This window comes from Ascaphus truei (genome assembly GCF_040206685.1).
Source record: "Ascaphus truei isolate aAscTru1 chromosome 2 unlocalized genomic scaffold, aAscTru1.hap1 SUPER_2_unloc_6, whole genome shotgun sequence".
Lineage (NCBI taxonomy): Eukaryota > Metazoa > Chordata > Amphibia > Anura > Ascaphidae > Ascaphus > Ascaphus truei.
Window position 1 is genome coordinate 565,806 of NW_027453820.1, and position 19,375 is coordinate 585,180.

At 45.2% G+C, this 19,375-nt stretch overlaps 1 protein-coding gene across 1 annotated transcript in view; it reads right to left on the reverse strand.

Moving 5' to 3' along the window:
* LOC142473295 (uncharacterized) overlaps positions 1–19,375 on the reverse strand; it is a 232,227-nt gene that overhangs the window by 187,324 nt on the left and 25,528 nt on the right. The gene's annotated exons all lie outside the window — the stretch shown is intronic.

Genomic DNA, 19,375 nt, shown 5'->3' on the forward strand with positions numbered 1-19,375 from the left:
GCGCAATTGGCGTGGGAACTACTTAGGGCCGCGGTCAAGTTCACGGGCAATTGGCATGGGAACTTCTGTTCTAGGGCACCTAGGAATAAAATTATTTTTGCCCATAGATGTTAGGCACTGTATACCACTGTACAGTATACTGTGGAAGACACATAATGAAACGATACTGAACATCTAGAATAAATGCATAGTTTTATTTTTTCGGGTTTATTACACAGTATACTGTACGGTCGGAAAACATCAGCATACAGTACAATATTATCCATCGAAATCCCCCCATTAGCCGTTTTAATGTTCAGTAATGGTCAGCCCCCTAAAGAAGTACCCAGCCAGCCCCACCAAAATAATACGGCAACAAGACAGTACTCACCATAGAATTAAAATTCATTTTCCCCCAGATGTTAGGAACCCCCTCACTTCACCCCAACAGGGTCCGAGCATGTACAGTACTTTAAAATAAATTAAATATGCAATTTTACTATTACTGCGCGCGCACGCACGCACAGACTGTGTACTGTAGGTTGAACCGCGAAGGTATTAGACTTCAGAGACAACAGCTCGCAAACGCCCCCATGCGTTTTTACACGGCATTGCAGTATTGCAGCCAGCGGGAATAAAATGCTTAAATCACAGCCGCGAAAATAACGCTATACACCCCGGGAGAAAACGACACAAAACCGCACATCACCGGGATCTTCTGAAATTCGCGGAGCTAGCCAAGTAAGAATAAAGTTGGTCGCCACTGTATATTAATACACATTCACAGATATGTTATTGTAACCAGTACTCATACATGATGACATGCCAACATTCTGAAGTTTGAAAGAAGGTGAAGGTAAGTAAATTTTTACAGGTAATCCTGCTGTAAACTGAAATGTAAGATGTATGCAGTTATTTAAATAGTTAATTAAAGTTGGATGTTAATAATATTAGGTATACATAAAGAGAAAGAACCCACTGAAAGCACTCAATATCCCCTAATTTTGCAATGATAAGTATATTAAAAATAATCTTTAATGCTATACTGATTAAAATAATGGGTGTTAAAATACATCAATCGACACACATATATAAACCCTACTGATGAGTATATAAGATACTCCGGGTTGGTGAAGTTAGGGAAACGTATGAGGTTTATTGGATCAAAACGTTCCCAGGGATCTGATATGCAGTGATCCCTTATAGTGGTATTTAGGTATACACTGGTGTAGGGGGAAGGGCTAGCTGATAGCCTGTCCTGTTGAACAGACAGATGTAAGGTATTCACGTCAGAAGATGTACTTCTGTTCACAATAGTGATATGCAGATAAATTAGTCGGCGCAGTATATCCGGTAGGACCTCAAAATGTATGAGGTAATAAGTCCTTAATCACCTGACAACATCTAAATCTATCTACTCTGTGTGTTTCGGCTAGCTCCCTTACCTTGGAGCAATTTAGATATCTACTCTGTGTGTTTCGGCTAGCTCCCTTACCTTGGAGCAATTTAGATGTTGTCAGGTGACAGAAGTACATCTTCTGACGTGAATACCTTACATCTGTCTGTTCAATATCAGATCCCTGGAAACGTTTTGATCCAATAAACCTCATACGTTTCCCTAACTTCACCAACCCGGAGTATCTTATATACTCATCAGTAGGGTTTATATATGTGTGTCGATTGATGTATTTTAACACCCATTATTTTAATCAGTATAGCATTAAAGATTATTTTTAATATACTTATCATTGCAAAATTAGGGGATATTGAGTGCTTTCAGTGGGTTCTTTCTCTTTATGTATACCTACTACGCTACCCATTAGCACCTTATTCCACACACACTTACCTTATTCAGCTGTAGCAGGGTACTTCACTAACGGTTGTTAATAATATTAACATGCAATGACTATCTAAATTACCTACCAAACACACAAAAATACAATGTTTACCAGCTAAGTGAATGTCAGCTTCTATAAACATTGCAACTGTGTAATGTTGTACCATTAAGCAACTGATGATTAATACATAAATATATTTTTCATTAAGCCTTAATTCAGACAGTGAAAATTTCCAAACCATCACGTGTACAAAGACATACTTGAAGGTTTGGAAACAACAGGTCTTGACTAAACATACAATATTCATTACATAATCTCCCTTAAACACCACAAGGCCAAAATCAGATTTAATGAATGTGATCATTTATTGATTTTTTTCCCTTTGTGACCGAGTCACAGGCCTGCTTGTTGCCGGTTCTGTTTGCCTTTTCCGTTTGGAAACTACTTTGTCCATAACGGTACCACATTGAGTGGCCTGTGGCACTTCACGGGCAGGTGTTTTGGGCAGTGACACTTCACGGGCAGGTGTTGTGGGCAGTGACACTTCACGGGCAGGGGTTGTGGGCAGTGACACTTCACGGGCAGGGTTGTGGGCAGTGACACTTCACGGGCAGGGGTTGTGGGCAATGACACTTCACGGGCAGGGGTTGTGGGCAGTGACACTTCACGGGCAGGGGTTGTGGGCAGTGGCAGTTGTGAACCAGTTGGTACACATAGCAAAACTGATGTTTGAGCGGTTTCCAGTTTTGGTGTCTTAATATTTTTCCAAAAACTGGTTAGCAGTAATTGTTGGCCTAACTTTGTTTTTCGTGCCTCTTTTGTAGGTGTCTGTTCCTGATTTACAACAGATGTTAGCAGTTGAATGTTGACAGGGACCTGCACAGAACTTGCAGCTACTGTACCGGTACCATCCAGAACTGGGGAATGATGAACTGATGACTCTGATGAAAAACTAGCAGCATTTAAAGATACATCCTCAGATGGGGTAAACTGGAATTGTTGCTCTCTTGCAGTCATTCTCAACTGATTAGCTTGGCTTAGCTGAACAACTACTGCTTCTAATGTCCTGTTTAAATGTTGTATTTCTTTAGGAACTTGGACGATGACTCTTTGTAGATGTGACATTTGGGATATCATCCTTTCCTGCTGTGCTATCATCATGTCCTGCTGTGATATCATCCTTTCACGCACTGACATCATATCTGAATGGCGTCGATTTTCCTCATCCACAATTCTTTCTTCTGAAGCTGCTATTGCGGAGAATGTGTCACGAGCTGGAGGATTTGAGTGTTGTGTTACTCTTTGACTGGGAACTTCTTCATGGTCACTTGATTGAATTTGTGTTTCTTTGGCAACATCAGGTTCTAAAAATAAATGAAGACATGATGAAATGCCATGGAAATTTCTACTGTTTTTCAATATAATTAGATTTGTTATCACAGTGTAACACATAACATGTTTCCGTACGTTTTGTGTTGTGTCAAATTAAAATTTAACCTTGAATTAACAAATATGTTTCGACTCAGTGTGAAAGAAGAATGAATGAAAGGTTGTTCTAACCTCAACTCCTAGCTGATAGTTTACATCACACACAATACATGTTGTCATTAGAAACTTAATTTTAAGTGACAATAAGTGATCTTATTTTATTTACATGTGAAAGGCATTTATTTAGCATGACAACATAACATCTAGAAATGTACATATTAGATGTCCTGCACCTCATACACTCACCTTCCAGGCTTGATGAGCTTGATGAGCCAGGTGATGACACTTGTTCAAGTGTGAGGTGACACATGAGCTCCAGGAGCAACTATATAGAAGAATAACAAAACTTTAAAATTGACATTTGCACATAATAAAAATTGAGTCTGTGTAATTGGAGATTTTTTGCCTAACTAACAGCATAACTTAATGAAATGAAAAGATTTGTCTGGCAAACTGAACATTATCCATTGTAACAACAATGTACATGTCAGTGTACTTGGGACATTTTTGGTAACAACCATACAACATACAATGTTTATGCAGTCATGCGTTAAACAATTATTTGTTCTATTGGACATACACTGCATCTCTTGTGTAGTAATATAACAATAATAATGTACATCACTACCATGACAGCAAAGTTGACTATGCTTATCATTAAGTACGTAATAGTGGAAATGATCATTTTTTTTTAGAAACATATGTGTGAACAATTACTAGAAGCAGGTGTAGGGCTCAATGTGGCTGACACTGAACTACACATGCAGTGTGTCGCTCACAGATGCTACTGGTGTGATAATGTGCTGATGATATAAGTTTCAAAATATATATGATTGAACGAATGTGTTACGTACGTTTTGATACATTGTGGCTTGGTGGGTGAAATTGTACATAGAGTTACCATTTCCAATGAATGTGATTAACTTCTGTTTAGCTTGGCAGGTTTTAAGAACTGTAGTCCCTCCCCCAAAACGTGACATCACCCTGACCTTTCAATTATTTCAAGCAGCTGTAAGTAGTCTCAACAAAGTTGACCGTAACATGACGCTGTTATCTGGCTGGGTGCACAACCCCACCCCCTGTGTTCTCGTGTATGCTGTGATTACATATTAATTGCAGCTGGTTTCACACAATGGTAGATGAGCGAAATACTACTCTGAAGTGAGCTACATATGAACACAATTACATAACATATGCAACATGTTCCTAATTATGCTCTCTGTATATGACATGAAGCAAAAAAGGACCTTTTATTAAACATAAGCAAATGTGTTAGTGCAATTGATGTTTCTTGTCCTTTGAACGCACTATCTTCCATGCATGAGTTGAAGAGGCAGTAATGTCCTGTTTATAGGTGTTACATAAATTAGCAATCAATTTATAATATATATATTTACTGCAACAGTACATATTAATGTATACTCATTTGTATGTCTTAGACAGGTGTGCAACCCTGTCGTTCCCCATCATCGGCCAGCATACAGCGCTTCCACTGCAGCAAAGGATTGTGGGAAATGACATGCAAATGAGCACTCAGTGCCACGTTATATATTTATTTGTGATTTTAGTAGGACAACGAAATATAAATATATATTGATAGATAAGATATATATAGAGAGATATATATACATATATATATATGTAGGTATGCTTATATTGGGAAGAAAGTATAAGTATCTGCGGAAATATAGAAAAGAACTGTAACCTACGACACGCCTAGTACAGTAACATTTGTCACCTGGTGGAAATTCTGAGGAATAAATTCCGATGTCTCTGTCACCGGGCAAACCCTCCACGACGGGAAGATTTTTTTGCCGCAGCTGCTCCTCCAATGGAGTTAAGATGAGACATTGTGCTGGCGGCCCACCTCCAGTGCCAGAAGCATGCAAGAGTTGTGCTTGTATTTTTTTTTTTAAATTTTGACCTGACATCGTCAAATCTCTTGCGAAAATTATTCCGGTCCCTGACATGATTCCCACACGAAGTCACAGCCAATGTTATTTGATTCCACATTTCTTTTTTGGATGCTGAACTTGTCCGCCCTTGAAATACATACAAAATATATGACGTTAATTCTTAATATTAAAACGACCAGTTTCCTAAACTGCTAGCTGTTCCAAGAGATACCAAACATGCTGGTTTAGGTGTAATATGTGTACCACATGAGCATTTACTTGTAAACATAGACATGTAAGGAAGCTTGCATGAATATTGTATAAACGTTGGCCAAATTGAACGACTGATTGTTTTTGTCGTTCTAAAGCATGATTAAAATATGTGTGTAAAAATTAGGTGGAATTGATATATATTATCGAATAATATTTTGCTATTAAGACACCTCACATGACCTAGGATAACATGTATTTGAAGAATGAATGCAAAGGTAGACTTACCTAGTAAATGGCCATACAGACAGTCATAGTGCTCCAGAATCCCTGTGACAAGAACTGTGTTTTCCTTGTCATTGAACCGAGGATTATGTGGCTGCTCCACACGTTTCTTCCGACCACTTTTAGCCACAGAGCTTGGCTGCTGCTGACTGGACTCTCCTTCTTCCAATGGAAGAGACTCCAAAAGCGTCCCACCAGCAACCACACCACCACCAGACACACCAGCAGCAACAGAGCCAGCAGCAACAGAGCCACCAGCAGCACTCTCACTCCCAGCAACAGAACTCTCACTCCCAGCAACAGCACTCGCACTCCCAGCAACAGCACTCGCACTCCCAGCAACAGCACTCGCACTCCCAGCAACAGCACTCGCACTCCCAGCAACAGCACTCCCCTGAACCCTACGTTCACTCATATGCGCACTCACACGACTACCAGTACCACTCACACCAGCATCACTCTTCCCACGTTTTGAGGACATACCTATAGCACTCACAAAGAACAGAAATGAAATTGAAAGCCAATCACACAGAACACTTACACATATAAAACAAGACAAAGATGTAAACAAAACAACAAAGGACAAACCTCTCACAATACACAACAACTCTCTCAGTCAATATGAAAATATTAAATCGCCCAGCTCTGTGTGTCTCTCTCTCTCTCTCTCACTCCCAACAACACAGAGAATGATTAACAGTACACGCTGCCTTTAAATGGGCCGCTCAATCAAAAAAATGCTTGCTTCGGCTGATTCAGCAAGAAGTTTAATTGGCGAACCTAACAGCACCCCGCCATGCACGGCGATACACCTGTGTGTGATCGGCAAATCATCGTGAGAGTGGGCGGTAATGTTTTCGGCTTGATTCGGAAGGGATTCGGCACTTACTGCATACGGAGAGGGAAAATCGCCAAAATCATGCAAAATCGGTAAGCTTGGCGATTGCACATTTTCGACGCTTACTGCATAGAGCCCCTAGTGTTCAAACAAGATGCATATAGCAGTTTATAATAACATATAAAATAACATATAAAAGTACAAAAACTTACAATAAAATGGGATCTTTTTGATCCAATAACACCAGGCACGTGAAACCACAACAGGAGCTCCGTAGTCCTAACCCCCCCCCCCCCTTTAGATCACAGATAGTATGTGCCGAGGGGAATCTCCAGACCGGCAACCACTTGTAGTTCTCCCTGCTCTTGTGAAGGCAGCACTGGGTCTACAGCGTCGTCACGTTCGTACCCAGGATGCAATATGCTCATCTATGCGTTTCGTATCACGTGGGACTCTTCGTCAGGGCATAGCCACAGTACTCATTGGCGCAAACTAAATACAGCAAGCTGACCAATGTGAAACCTCGTTACTCGTCTGGAAATTGTATATACAGAACCACAGAGAAAATGTATACATACAACAATAAACAAAAGACAGAGAAAAACAGCAAACAAAGAACAATTAATACATGATAAATAATTAACCAAAATAATGATAATCATAAACAAGTGATATAATATTAACATATTAAAGTATAAATGTTAAAAATATAGAAAAAATGCTCAAAAAAGTGCATATATTAAACCAAATTCAAAACCAAATATAACATATACTATAATATAGAGGCTGCATACCTATTGCACATTAATGTGTAAACATCTGCTCATTGAGAATACTCCAAGAGCTACAGTATGCATAGGGTGATCTTAGAGCTATTAGTCAAAGTGTCTGTGTCAATAATTAAGTTACATAGTTACATAGTAGATGAGGTTGAAAAAAGACATACGTCCATCAAGTTCAACCTATGCTAAATTTAGACAACAGATACTATATTCTATATCTATACTTACTTATTGATCCAGAGGAAGGCAAACAAAAAACCCCATTAAGGGGAAAAATTAATTCCTTCCTGACTCCAAGAATTTGCAATCGGATTAATCCCTGGATCAACATCCTTCCCATGTATACTTATTTGGTATATCCCTGTATACCTTTCCCATCTAAAAGGATGTCCAACCTTTTTTTGAACAAATCTATTGTATCTGCCATCACAGTCTCCATGGGTAATGAATTCCACATTTTAACTGCCCTTACTGTAAAGAACCCTTTCCTTTGTTGCTGGTGAAATTTCCTTTCCTGCAACCTGTTTCCTTTTGTTGTAACCCTAATCTCATTGCCCCAGTCTATGTCTGGATAATTAAAATCCCCTATTATGCAAACATGACCCAGTTTTGATGCCTTCTCCATTTGCAAAAGTATTTTAGCTTCCTCAATCTCACAGATATTTGGTGGTTTATAGCAGGGGGGCGCAAACTTTTTTCTCATCTGCTGACTTAGGATTTGTTCCTGTAAAGCAGGGGGGCGCAAACTTTTTTCCCTGTGCCCCCCTGCCGGCTGTCCCCTCACTCCCGCCCCCCCTCCCAACCCCAACTTACCCGTGCACCGGCATAATGACGTCACGTTGCCATAGCAACGTGATGTCACATGACCTCACAGCGTCATTTTGACGCCGCGTTGCCATGGCGACGCAGGGAGGAAGCCGCAGGAGCCACGGTAAGTTAGGTTTACAGAGGCCCTGCAGCTCCCCCGGCACTTAATTTAAGTGCCTTCGGGAAGCGCGCGGGGCCTCTGTAAATCCCGCGCCCCCCGTCGGCAGTCTCGCGCCCCCCAGTTTGCGCACCGCTGGTTTACAGCATATTCTCGCAAACATTTTCTTTATACTTTTACCTCCACTGCTAAGTTCTATCCACAAAGTCTCTACATTTTCATCATTCCCTTCATAAACATCATCCCTTATAATAGGTTTTAGATCCGGTTTAACATATAAACATACTCCACCTCCCCTTCTATTTGTTCGATCCTTCCGAAAAAGAGAATAACCCTCTAAATTAACTGTCCAGTCATGAGTTTCATCCCACCATGTTTCAGTAATGCCCATGATATCATACTGCTCCCTTGCAGCTATTAATTCAAGCTCCCCCATTTTATCTGTCAGGCTTCTTGCATTAGCAAGCATGCATTTCAGTTTTTTTTCAGCCTGTACTATTATCTTATCTGCTCCTTCCTTTCTGCTCCCACTTGGTTTAGTCTTCAGAAGTTTTCTAGTATTATCTGTATTTACTATGGGTGTCTCACTGCTTGTCAAACTTGCACTTGCCCCCATTCTACCTCCATACCACCTTGTATCCTCATCTATTCCATTTAGTTCATTATCTGTTTCATTCCCCTCCCCCCTCCATCCTTGTTTAAAATCTCCTCCAACCTTTTTAGCATTCTCCCCCCTAGCACAGAAGATCCCTCTTCAATTGAGGTGCAATCCGTCCCTAGAATATAGATGGCACCTCTCAGAAAAGGAGTCCCAGTGCTCTAAAAACCCAAACCCCTCCTTCCTGCACCACTTTCTTAGCCATGCATTAACCTCCCTGATCTCTGACTGTCTCCCTGGGGTAGCGCATGGCACTGGTAGTATTTCAGAAAATACTACCTTGGAGGTCCTTGCCTTAAGCTTTTGGCCTAGATCCCTGTAATCATTTTTTAGGACCCGCCATCTTTCTCTAACTTTGTCATTGGTGCCAACATGTACCAAGACCGCCGGGTCAATCCCAGCCCCCCCCAACAATCTGTCTACCCGATCCGCGATGTGCCGAACCCGAGCACCCGGGAGACAAACTGTTCGGTTCATGCAGTCCCGGCAACAGATTGCCCTATCTACCTTCCTCATAATGGAGTCCCCTACCACCACAATCTTTCTTTGTATCTGAGCATCCTGAGTCCCCACTGTGCTGGAGGGACAATTCCCCTGGCTGCTAGAGGAATTAGTCTCCCCCAGCCTTGCCATTTCTGCCCCAACATTCCCAATATCTTCACTCAACAGGGCAAATCTATTGGGGTGTGTCAGCTCAGAAATGACCTGCCTCTCCCTATTGCCCCTGCTTCCCCTTCTGTCTCCCAGCTACCTACCTGCTCCTCACTAACAGCAACTAAGCTACCTACCTGCTCCTCACTAACAGCGCCACTATCTGCACCACTAGTCGAAGCAAGGGCCGGATCAGTAAGCTCTAATTCCCTTTCAAGATTGCCAATGTCCCTCAATATTGCAAGTTGCCTCTTCAGATCAGCAATCTCTGATTCTAAAGAGACCACCCGCTCACAACTCTCACAGCGGTAAGCTCCTTGGAACTGTTGCTCCAAGTGCAGGTACATGTGGCAAGATGTGCATTGAGTTGCATTTTCAATCCTGCTCATTCTAGCAACTATGAAGTTTAGAAGTACTAACAGTAAACTGTACTTCAATAAACTATACCTTGTTTAACCGCTTCCTTGTTCAAACTGCTTCTGGTTCTAACTGCACACACTTTAAACAACCAGCACTGCTTCTGGTTCTAACTGCACACACTTTAAAAAACCAGCACTTCAAACCAACCACACAAATTAGTCAGTACACGCAAGCTCAGGATTCGTTAGAAGCCTCTGTTTAAATAGGGACACACACCAGGTGTGTTAGGTTATCAATTAACTAACCCCACCCACTGCAGGTGTGTTAGGCCAGCCAATTAACCAACCACACCCACTCTGCCTCAGGCAGGAGAAAGGGGGAAAAAAGTTACAGGCTTCAAATTACAGCACACTTTAAAAATAGATTAACCCACTGCACACTCCCCAAAAACAGCCACCCCTGCTAGTATACACAGTACTTCCATTTCCTTCTGGTTCTAACTGCACACACTTTAAACAACCAGCACTTCAAATCAACCACACAGATTAGTCAGTACACACAAGCTGTCTTTTGTTGAAAATATAAAAACAAACAGATTGCATTGTAAAGTTTTTTTCTGTATCACAATAAGAAAACAGTTAAGTAAAAGTTGCGCGCTAAAAGATATTTTTTCGTGGTAGGTGCTCTATGGGTTCAGGGGGGGGGCATTATGGGATCGGGGGAGGGGTGGGAGCCCTGCTCCTTTCATTTGTCCCGGGCCCCATGATTGCAGTTGGCGGCCCTGGGTGTAACAAGAGGTCCCACTTTGTATAAAATGGTTTACCACACTCTGAACAAGCAAATTATTTCCCCTGTGAGAATCATGTGATGTGTGAGGTCATTGATCCAAGAAACGTTTTGCCTATACTCTGTCCATGTGAAAGGCCTCTCCCTGCATGAATTTGTTGGTTTCTGAAGAGATGACCCTTAACACTGAATTGTTTCCCACACTGACCAAGCAAATGGTTTCTATATTTGGGTGTGACAGGAGGTCACACTTTGTACTGAATTGTTTCCAACACCCTGAACTAAGGTTAGACAATAACAAAAATAATTCCCACCATAAGAGTATTAAGTAATTTATCGTGATAATATTCAGCAATATATTAACACCCAATATAAAACAAAAAAGCAAAAGTCCTCAAAATGTTCAAGATCATTTATTGTGAAACATATTTCTTATACAAATCCATTTCATTTTTAATAAAATTTAAAAAAAGCAAATACATTTTTAGTATATTTTAATTTTAAGAATAAAACATATTTCAATGAAAATGTTACACTAACTACACCTACACTAAAGACCCCTTTCTTCAACATTTTATTTTTATTTATTTAGCAAATATTTTACCAGGAAGTAATACATTGAGAGTTACCTCTCGTTTTCACGTATGTCCTGGGCATAGAGTTACGATGACAAATAATACATGGTTACAAATACAGTTACATAAGGGAACAGGGTATACATTATATACAAGACTTTGCATGCAGTTAAAGATAATATATATTATAGGTGTATGTAACAGTTACAGACCAGATTAAAATGTGAGACAGCCTTAGTTTTGAAAGAACTTAAACTGGTGGTGGATGCGAGAGTCTCTGGTAGGTTTTTCCAGTTTTGGGGTGCACGGTAAGAAAATGTACAATTACTCCCTCGACCCCCCTTCTCCTGTACACATTAATAGGGCATGGGGAGGCGTGGGTTAATGGGCATGCCGCATGGGGAATGAGGGGGTCAAGAGGCACGGGTGAGAGCCGAGAGAAATAAGGGGGAGGAGAGAAAGGGATTGAGTCATGGTGGAAGGGAAGGGGTAAGAGGCATGGCAGAGGGGAAGTGGTTAATATGGAGGGGTGAGATTACCAGCAGGAGGATTCCTTATAGCTGCATCATGTGAAAGTCAAGGAGCTCCCAGACTCGCTCCCACTCCACTGTCTTTACCAGACCCACACTCAGTCCTCTCTCTGACACCGTCCCCACCCCCACGCCTCTCTGCCAGACCCACCCCCACTCTGCAGCTACTGATAGGAATGCCATGGTAAAATGTAATGGCAAGCATTGCGTTACCGTCCATTTTTATTACTGCATTATTACTATGCTACTGGTATATTGCCCAACCCTACTTTGAACAATCACATATTTTATCTCATGTATGAATCCTCATGTGTGTAAGACGGCTGATCCTCATTGAAAAGCTTTCCCCCCACTATGTACATGGAAATGGTTTTTCCCGTGTATGAATCCTGTGGTGGGTGAGGAGGTGGCTTATCTGAGAAAAGCTTTTCCCACACTCCACATGTGAATCATTTCTCTCCTGTATGAGTCATCTTGTGCCTGAGGAGGGTATTCTTAATACTGAATCGTTTCCCACACTCTGCACATGTGAAAGGTTTCTCTTAAGTATGAGTCATCTGGTGTCTGAGGAGGTGGCTCTTACTACTAAATTGTTTACCACATGCTGTACATGTGAATGGTTTCTCCCCTGTATGAATCCGCTCATGGATGAGGAGGTCCGTCTTCCGACAAAAGCTTTTACTACACTCTGTACATGTGAATGGTTTCTCCCCTGTATGAGTCATCTGGTGTCTGAGGAGGTGGCTCTTACTACTAAATTGTTTCCCACACTCTGTACATGTGAATGGTTTTTGTCTTGTATGAATCATCTGGTGTCTGAGGAGACGGTGCTTAACTGTGAATTGTTTCCCACACTCTGTACATGTCAATAGTTTCTTCCCTGTATGAATCCGCTCATGGTTGAGGAGATCCGACTTCCGAGAAAAGCTTTTACTACACTCTGTACATGTGAATGGTTTCTCCCCTGTATGAGTCATATGGTGTCTGAGGAGATTTCTCCGAGTACTGAATTGTTTCCCACACTCTGTACATGTGAATGTATTTTTCTCTGTATGAATCCGCTCTGGCTTGAGGAGTTCTGTCTTCCGAGAAAAGCTTTTACTACACTCTGCACATGTGAATGGTTTTTCTCCTGTACGAGTCATCTGGTGTCTGAGGAGGGTATTCTTAATACTGAATTGTTTCCCACACTCTGCACATGTAAATGGTTTCTCTTCAGTATGAGTCATCCGGTGTCTGAGGAGGTGGCTCTTACTACTAAATTGTTTCCCACACTCTGAACATGTGAATGGTTTTTCTCTTGTATGAATCATCTGGTGTCTGAGGAGACGGTGCTTAACTGTGAATTGTTTCCCACACTCTGTACATGTGAATAGTTTCTTCCCTGTATGAATCCGCTCATGGTTGAGGAGATCCGACTTCCGAGAAAAGCTTTTACTACACTCTGTACATGTGAATGGTTTCTCCCCTGTATGAGCCATATGGTGTCTGAGGAGATTTTTCCAAGTACTGAATCGTTTCCCACACTCTGTACATGTGAATGGTTTCTCCCCTGTATGAGCCATCTGGTGATTGATGAGGGTCCTCTTATTACTTAACTGTTCCCCACACACTGTACAAGTAAAAGGAGTCACTGCTGTCTGAATCATCTGGTGTGAAAGAAGTTTCCCCTTCAGTGAGAAACCGCTCCCACCATCTGAACATGTAAAGGTTTGCTCTCTAGTGGGGACACAAAGATGTGTGAGCAGGTCCCTGTCCAGTGAGAAGCTTTTGCCACACTGACAACAGAGAAAAGGCTCAGCACCGCGGCTTCTTCTTAAATCTCTCGCATACCTTTTGCTGGACCCATATTTAGAGTCCGTCTCCGCTGTGTGCTGTACAATGTCTGTAAGTTCACCATCATGTGGCACTGGTTCCTTGTATGTGTCCAAAACGTGGCAGGAATCATTGTTTTTTGGCACTTCTGGGCTGCGAGGAGTCAGACAGCTTCTGGATGTATCAGAGCTCAAGTTCTGTTCCTCATTCAGGCCGATCTCTAGCAGAAGTAAACAAAAAAGACAGAACAAATGTTTTAAATCTGTAAATCAAATTACTGAACGCAAATTACAAATTCAAAAAACTGAAGAACGTACTTCACCAATACTTAATTAACAAAATATTCTCTTCACCCAGGGTTTTAAAATTGTGGCACATGGACATCCAGTGGCCCCTAATGACTTTGGTGGTGGTCCCGAAGACCTGAAATGTATTTGTAGCAGCTCTCACAGTGAAATCACTGATACATATATAACTTGTATTTATTACTGTATTCATTATTCCAGTGGTGCGCAAACTGGGGGGAGCGCAGGCGTCTGGCGGCGATTTGCCTGGAACAGAGAAAAAAAGCAGTCGGTAGCTGCAATTTCATTTTCGGCCATTAGGTGGTGCTGTGCTGCACAGCTCCTGCAGGACCTCCTTGTTGCATGCAGCGTGATGAGAGCGTGAGTGTGAGAGGGTGTCATGGGGTGGGTGTGCCATGGGGGGAATGTGCCATGGGGGGAATGTGTCATGGGGAGCGGGGTGAGTGTCATGGGAGGCGGAGGGGGGGGGATGAGAGGGAGTGTCATGGGGAGGGGGGGATGAGGGTGTTAGGGTGTGTGTGTCATGGGGAGCGGGGGTGAGGGGATGAGTGTGTCATGGGGAGCGGGGGGATGAGTGTCATGGGGAGGGGGGGGTGAGGGGATGAGTGTCATGGGGAGGGGGGACGACGAGAGTGTCAAGAGGAGGCGGGGTGAGTGGCATGGGGAGGGGGAGTGAGGGGACGGGAGTGCCATGGGGAGGGGGGCGAGAGTGTGTCATGGGGAGGGGGGTGGGGGGTTGAGTGTGTCATGGGGAGGGGGGTGAGTGTGTCATGGGGAGGGGGGGATGAGTGTGTCATGGGGAGGGGGGGATGAGTGTGTCATGGGGAGGGGGGATGAGTGTGTCATGGGGAGGGGGGATGAGTGTGTCATGGGGAGGGGGGATGAGTGTGTCATGGGGAGGGTGGTGTTTGTGTCATGGGGTGAGGGGGTGTTATGGGGAGGGGGAGAAGGGGAGTGAGGGAGTGTCATGGGGAGGGGGGATAGGGGGTGAGTGTGTCATGGGGAGGGGGGTTAAGGGATGTGTATCATGGGGAGGGGGTGAGTGTGTATCATGGGGAGGGGGTGAGTGTGTGTCATGGGGAGGGGGAGAGAGGTGAGTGTCATGGGGAGGGGGGATGGGGTGAGAGTGTCAGGGGGAGCGGGTGAGTGTGTGTCATGGGGAGGGGGGTAAGGGGGCAAGTGTGTCATGGGGAGGGGGGTGAGAGTGTGTCATGGGGAGGGGGGGTGAGAGTGTGTCATGGGGAGAGGGGTGAGGGGGTGTCATGGGGAGGGTTGTGGGGGTGTCATGGGGAGGGGTGTGTGTCATGGGGAGGAGGGTGAGGGAGTGAGAATGTCATGGGGAGGGCGAGTGAGGGGGTGAGAGTGTCATTGGGAGGAGGGGTGAGTGTGTGTCATGGGGAGGAGGGGTGAGGGTGTGAGTGTGTCATGGGGAAAGGGGGTGGGGGTGTCATGGGGAGGGGGGTGAGGGGGTGCAATGGGGGGTGTCATGGGGAGGGGTGTGTCATGGGGAGGGGGTGAGAATGTGTCATGAGGATGGGGGGAAGGGGAGTGTCATGGGTAAGGTGGATGGGGGGTGAGGGTGTGTGTGTGTCTTGGGGAAGGGGGTGAGTGTGTCATGGGGAAGGGGTGAGTGTGTCACAGGGAGGGGGGGTGAGTGAGTCACGGGGATGGGGATGAGTGTGTTATGGGGTGGGGGTGTGAGTGTGTCATGGGAAGGGGGGGTGAGTGTGTCATGGGAAGGGGGGGTGAGTGTGCCATGGGAAGGGAGGGTGAGTGTGTCATGGGAAGGGGGGGTGAGTGTGTCATGGGGAGGGGGGTGAGGGGATGAGTGTATCATGGGGAGGGGGTGTGTGTCATGGGGAGGGGGGGATGGGTGAGTGTCATGGGGAGGGGGGAGGTGAGGGGGTGAGAGTGTGTCATGAGGAGGGGGGAAGAGGAGTGAGGGAGTGTCATGGGGAGGGTGGATGAGGGGGTAAGGGTGTCAAAGGGAGGGGGGTGAGTGTCAAGGGGAGGGGGGTGAGTGTCATGGGGAGGGGGCGAGTGTGTCATGGGGAGGGGGCGAGTGTGTCATGGGGAGGGTGTGTGTCATGGGGAGGGGGTATGTGTCATGGGGAGGGGGTATGTGTCATGGGGAGGGGGTATGTGTTATGGGGAGGGGGTATGTGTTATGGGGAGGGGTGAGTGTCATGGGGAGGGGAGGTGAGGGGGTGAGTTTCATGTGGAGGTGGGTGAGTGCGTTATGGGGTGGGGAGGTGAGGGTGATATGGGGAGGCGGGATGGGGTGAGAGTGTCATGGGGAGGGGGTTAAGGGGGCGAGTGTGTCATGGGGAGGGGGGTGAGTGTGTCATGGGGAGAGGGTGAGGGGGTGTCATGGGGAGGGTGTCATGTGGAGGGGGGGTGAGGGTGTGTCATGGGGAGGGGGAATGATGGGGTGAGGGTGTCAAGGCGAGGGGGGTGAGTGTGTCATGGGGAGAGGGTTAAGTGTGTTATGGGGAGGGGGTGAGTGTGTCATGGGGAGGAGGGGTGAGAGGGGGAGACTGGGGGAGAGGCGTGTGAGACTGTGGAAGAGGGGAGAGAGGTCCTGATGCGGCGGGGAGAGAGAGATTAATAATACAGCATAAATGGGGAAACTATTAGACAAATATCATAATATTTATTTTTAAGTGATGTAATTTGTGATAAATACTTTTTTGATGTGTCCTGGTTTTTGCTTTTGAAAATTTGGTCACCCTAGCTGGCGGCCAATATCATGGTGCGGGCGGGGGCTGCAGAGGTACGAAGCCTGAAGAGAAATGGCTCCAAAGAGGCCAGGGGAGGAGCACGCCCCAGCGCAGTGACATCAAACCCGCTGCAGGTCTGGCCGGCACTGTGGAGTGATTGATGCTGCAGCTGCACGCTTTGCTGTGTCTGCTGCTGCTGGGGGAGAGGGGAGGGGAATTCTGGTGGGGGATGCGGTGGTTCCTGTAATGAAAATGGGGGTAATCAGCGCATTAATAAATGCAGTATGCTCGGCTGGTTACCCCTATTTCACATTGGGGATGAAGGGGTTAATGGGGTTATATGCACCATACATGTACTATTTTCCCCTCTGTCCCTTGTTGTCCCCATTTTGCAGGATTGTATATGCCTGCAGTAATGTATTACATGGTATACCGGCATTACTGGTTTTGGAGACAAGATGCCGTTGCGGGCGCCAAACCGCAAGTTAATTGGATAAGCGTGGCGCTGTCTCTTTGTTCCAGTGAGAGGTATAGGTATCCATTACTGAGGCTGGAAATCGTAACCGCAGAGTCAATTGAATCAAAGGGCTGTGGTTTTCAGTTACAATGTATCCCCGTCCCGGTTAGTAGCGTAACTTGAATGGCGGACGGCAATTGGCGTGGGAACTCTGTTAACCTCAAGTCAATTGACGTGAGAAGCTCAAGCATTGCCAGTCCAAGGAAATTTGGTGTGCAGCCCCAGAGTAACACACACATACAGCACCGACATTGTTTATTGCACTAAATCACGACGGCACGCCGAGATCTACCCCAGCTGCCGCCAGTAACAACCGCGCGCCGCCGCGTTTCCCCCACGCACCCCCCCTCCACTTCGCGCGCAATTTACCTCCCTTCCCGACCCCGTACCCGGCTCCTGCTCTGCCCCTCTGCTTCCCTGCACCCCCGCTTACCTTCATTTGATCTCCAGGGGTGTCGGGGAAGCCTGGGGAAGCCGGGGAAGACGGGGAAGCCGGGCGCGCATGTTACTGTGACGTCACAGTGCGCCGCCACGCGCCGCGGCTACCCGCTTCCCAGCCGCATGGAGCCGGCGGCTTTTGCTTCAATAAGCAATGTCGCTACTGTACATTAAAATGATAACTGTGGGATAAGTAAAACATATTTTTAATAAAGTGTGTTTTTGGTTGCAGTTTGAAAAGGACAGGCAGGGTACATTTTTTCTGTTTGCCTTTGATATGCAACTAGTGACCAAATGCTTTTACATACATGAGCTGGGGGCACTTCCTTCTCAAACTTCATAGACCCCCCGTTGAGGCGGCATCTATGGGTCTAGGGAAGGTTTGCAGTTGAAAGCCCCCAGAGCTGCAAGTGTGAAATAACCGGGATGGTTGCTGAATGAGAGATCCTGGGCTAGTTCACACCTTTGGGTCAACTCCTAGCCTGGGAGACGCCAGGTAAAAAGGGAGTACGCATATGTTAAGCAGCCAAGGTGTCCATGTTGCACAGGCGCCAGATTAACCGGAAATTCCTATAGTGCCCACTCTGCAAACTGTGGGGAAGTTGGGGATTGGTGAATGGGAAAATTCCCACGAGAGGGATTGGGTGGGTATGTTGGAGATATGTTCTCAGACCCTATATACATGCACCCCGAGCTATCCCTGTTGTCTTTTGTTTTTGTTCTACAATGTGAGCGAATTTCCACTTCTCTTCTACAAGTGGATGAGAGCAGCAGCAACGATTCCTGAACGCAACGAGTTAATTACAACGGAACCAAGGACACAACTCTGCTTCAGGATTTCGTTAGTGCTGGGGGTTATCTAATGAACCCCAATGGACCAGAACGAACTTTGCAATATTCACAGACTTATTGGGTTGGCAAAGTGCGCCCCTTGCAACAGGACTGCATGTTAAAAGACAATATTCCGGTGCTTTGTTTTACTTCTGGACATTCTATCCCGTTCTCTCCCCCAGTAAGTGTTTTTGTCAAGTATATTCTAAGGTTGTCGTGTGTCTGTCTATTAAAGAAATAAATGTCAGTTTATTTTGCTCAACTTGCGTGCTCAATCTCGTGCCCCAAAATATAAAATTGTTGATAAGTTCCATCCACCATGACAGTTCCCCTTTCAGACCAATGAGCTGCACACCCATTGGTAGCAGGGCCTTCCAGCTCCTGGAGGAGCCGGAGCAGGCCCCTGCCTCATGATCCCCTATCCCCAGGGAGCTCCTGCAGGACCAGGAAGAGATCAACGGAGCGCTCCCCCCCCCTCCCAACCCAGCTAAACAGAGGAATGATGGTCAGGCAGAGATGGCAGCATTGAGGGGCTTGGGAGGAGAGTTTTTCTTTGGGTCAGGGGGGGAGATCCATCAGTACCCCCCTTGAGTTTGGTTAATGGGATCCCTGATCCCTGGGCAACATTTAAAAAAATAAAAAAATAATACTGGTAGGTAGGAGTGGATGGCACTAGGGAAAGCAAATAAGAGAAGGAAAAAAGGGAGTGGAAGGGGAAAAATGGGGGGGGGGAGGAGAGGGAAGGGAGGTAGCAAAGAGGTGGACGAATGCCCCCTCAAATGGATTGCCTTTGTGCACCAGAAAAAAACATATTACCAGATGCCAACAAACAATAAAATAAACAGTGATCCAATACTAGTATACTGCCTGTGCGTATGCCTGTTACGCCTGCGTACGCTCGCAGACCAGACCCGTCCCCCCCTTTTTTTTTATAACTTGAAATTTTTAT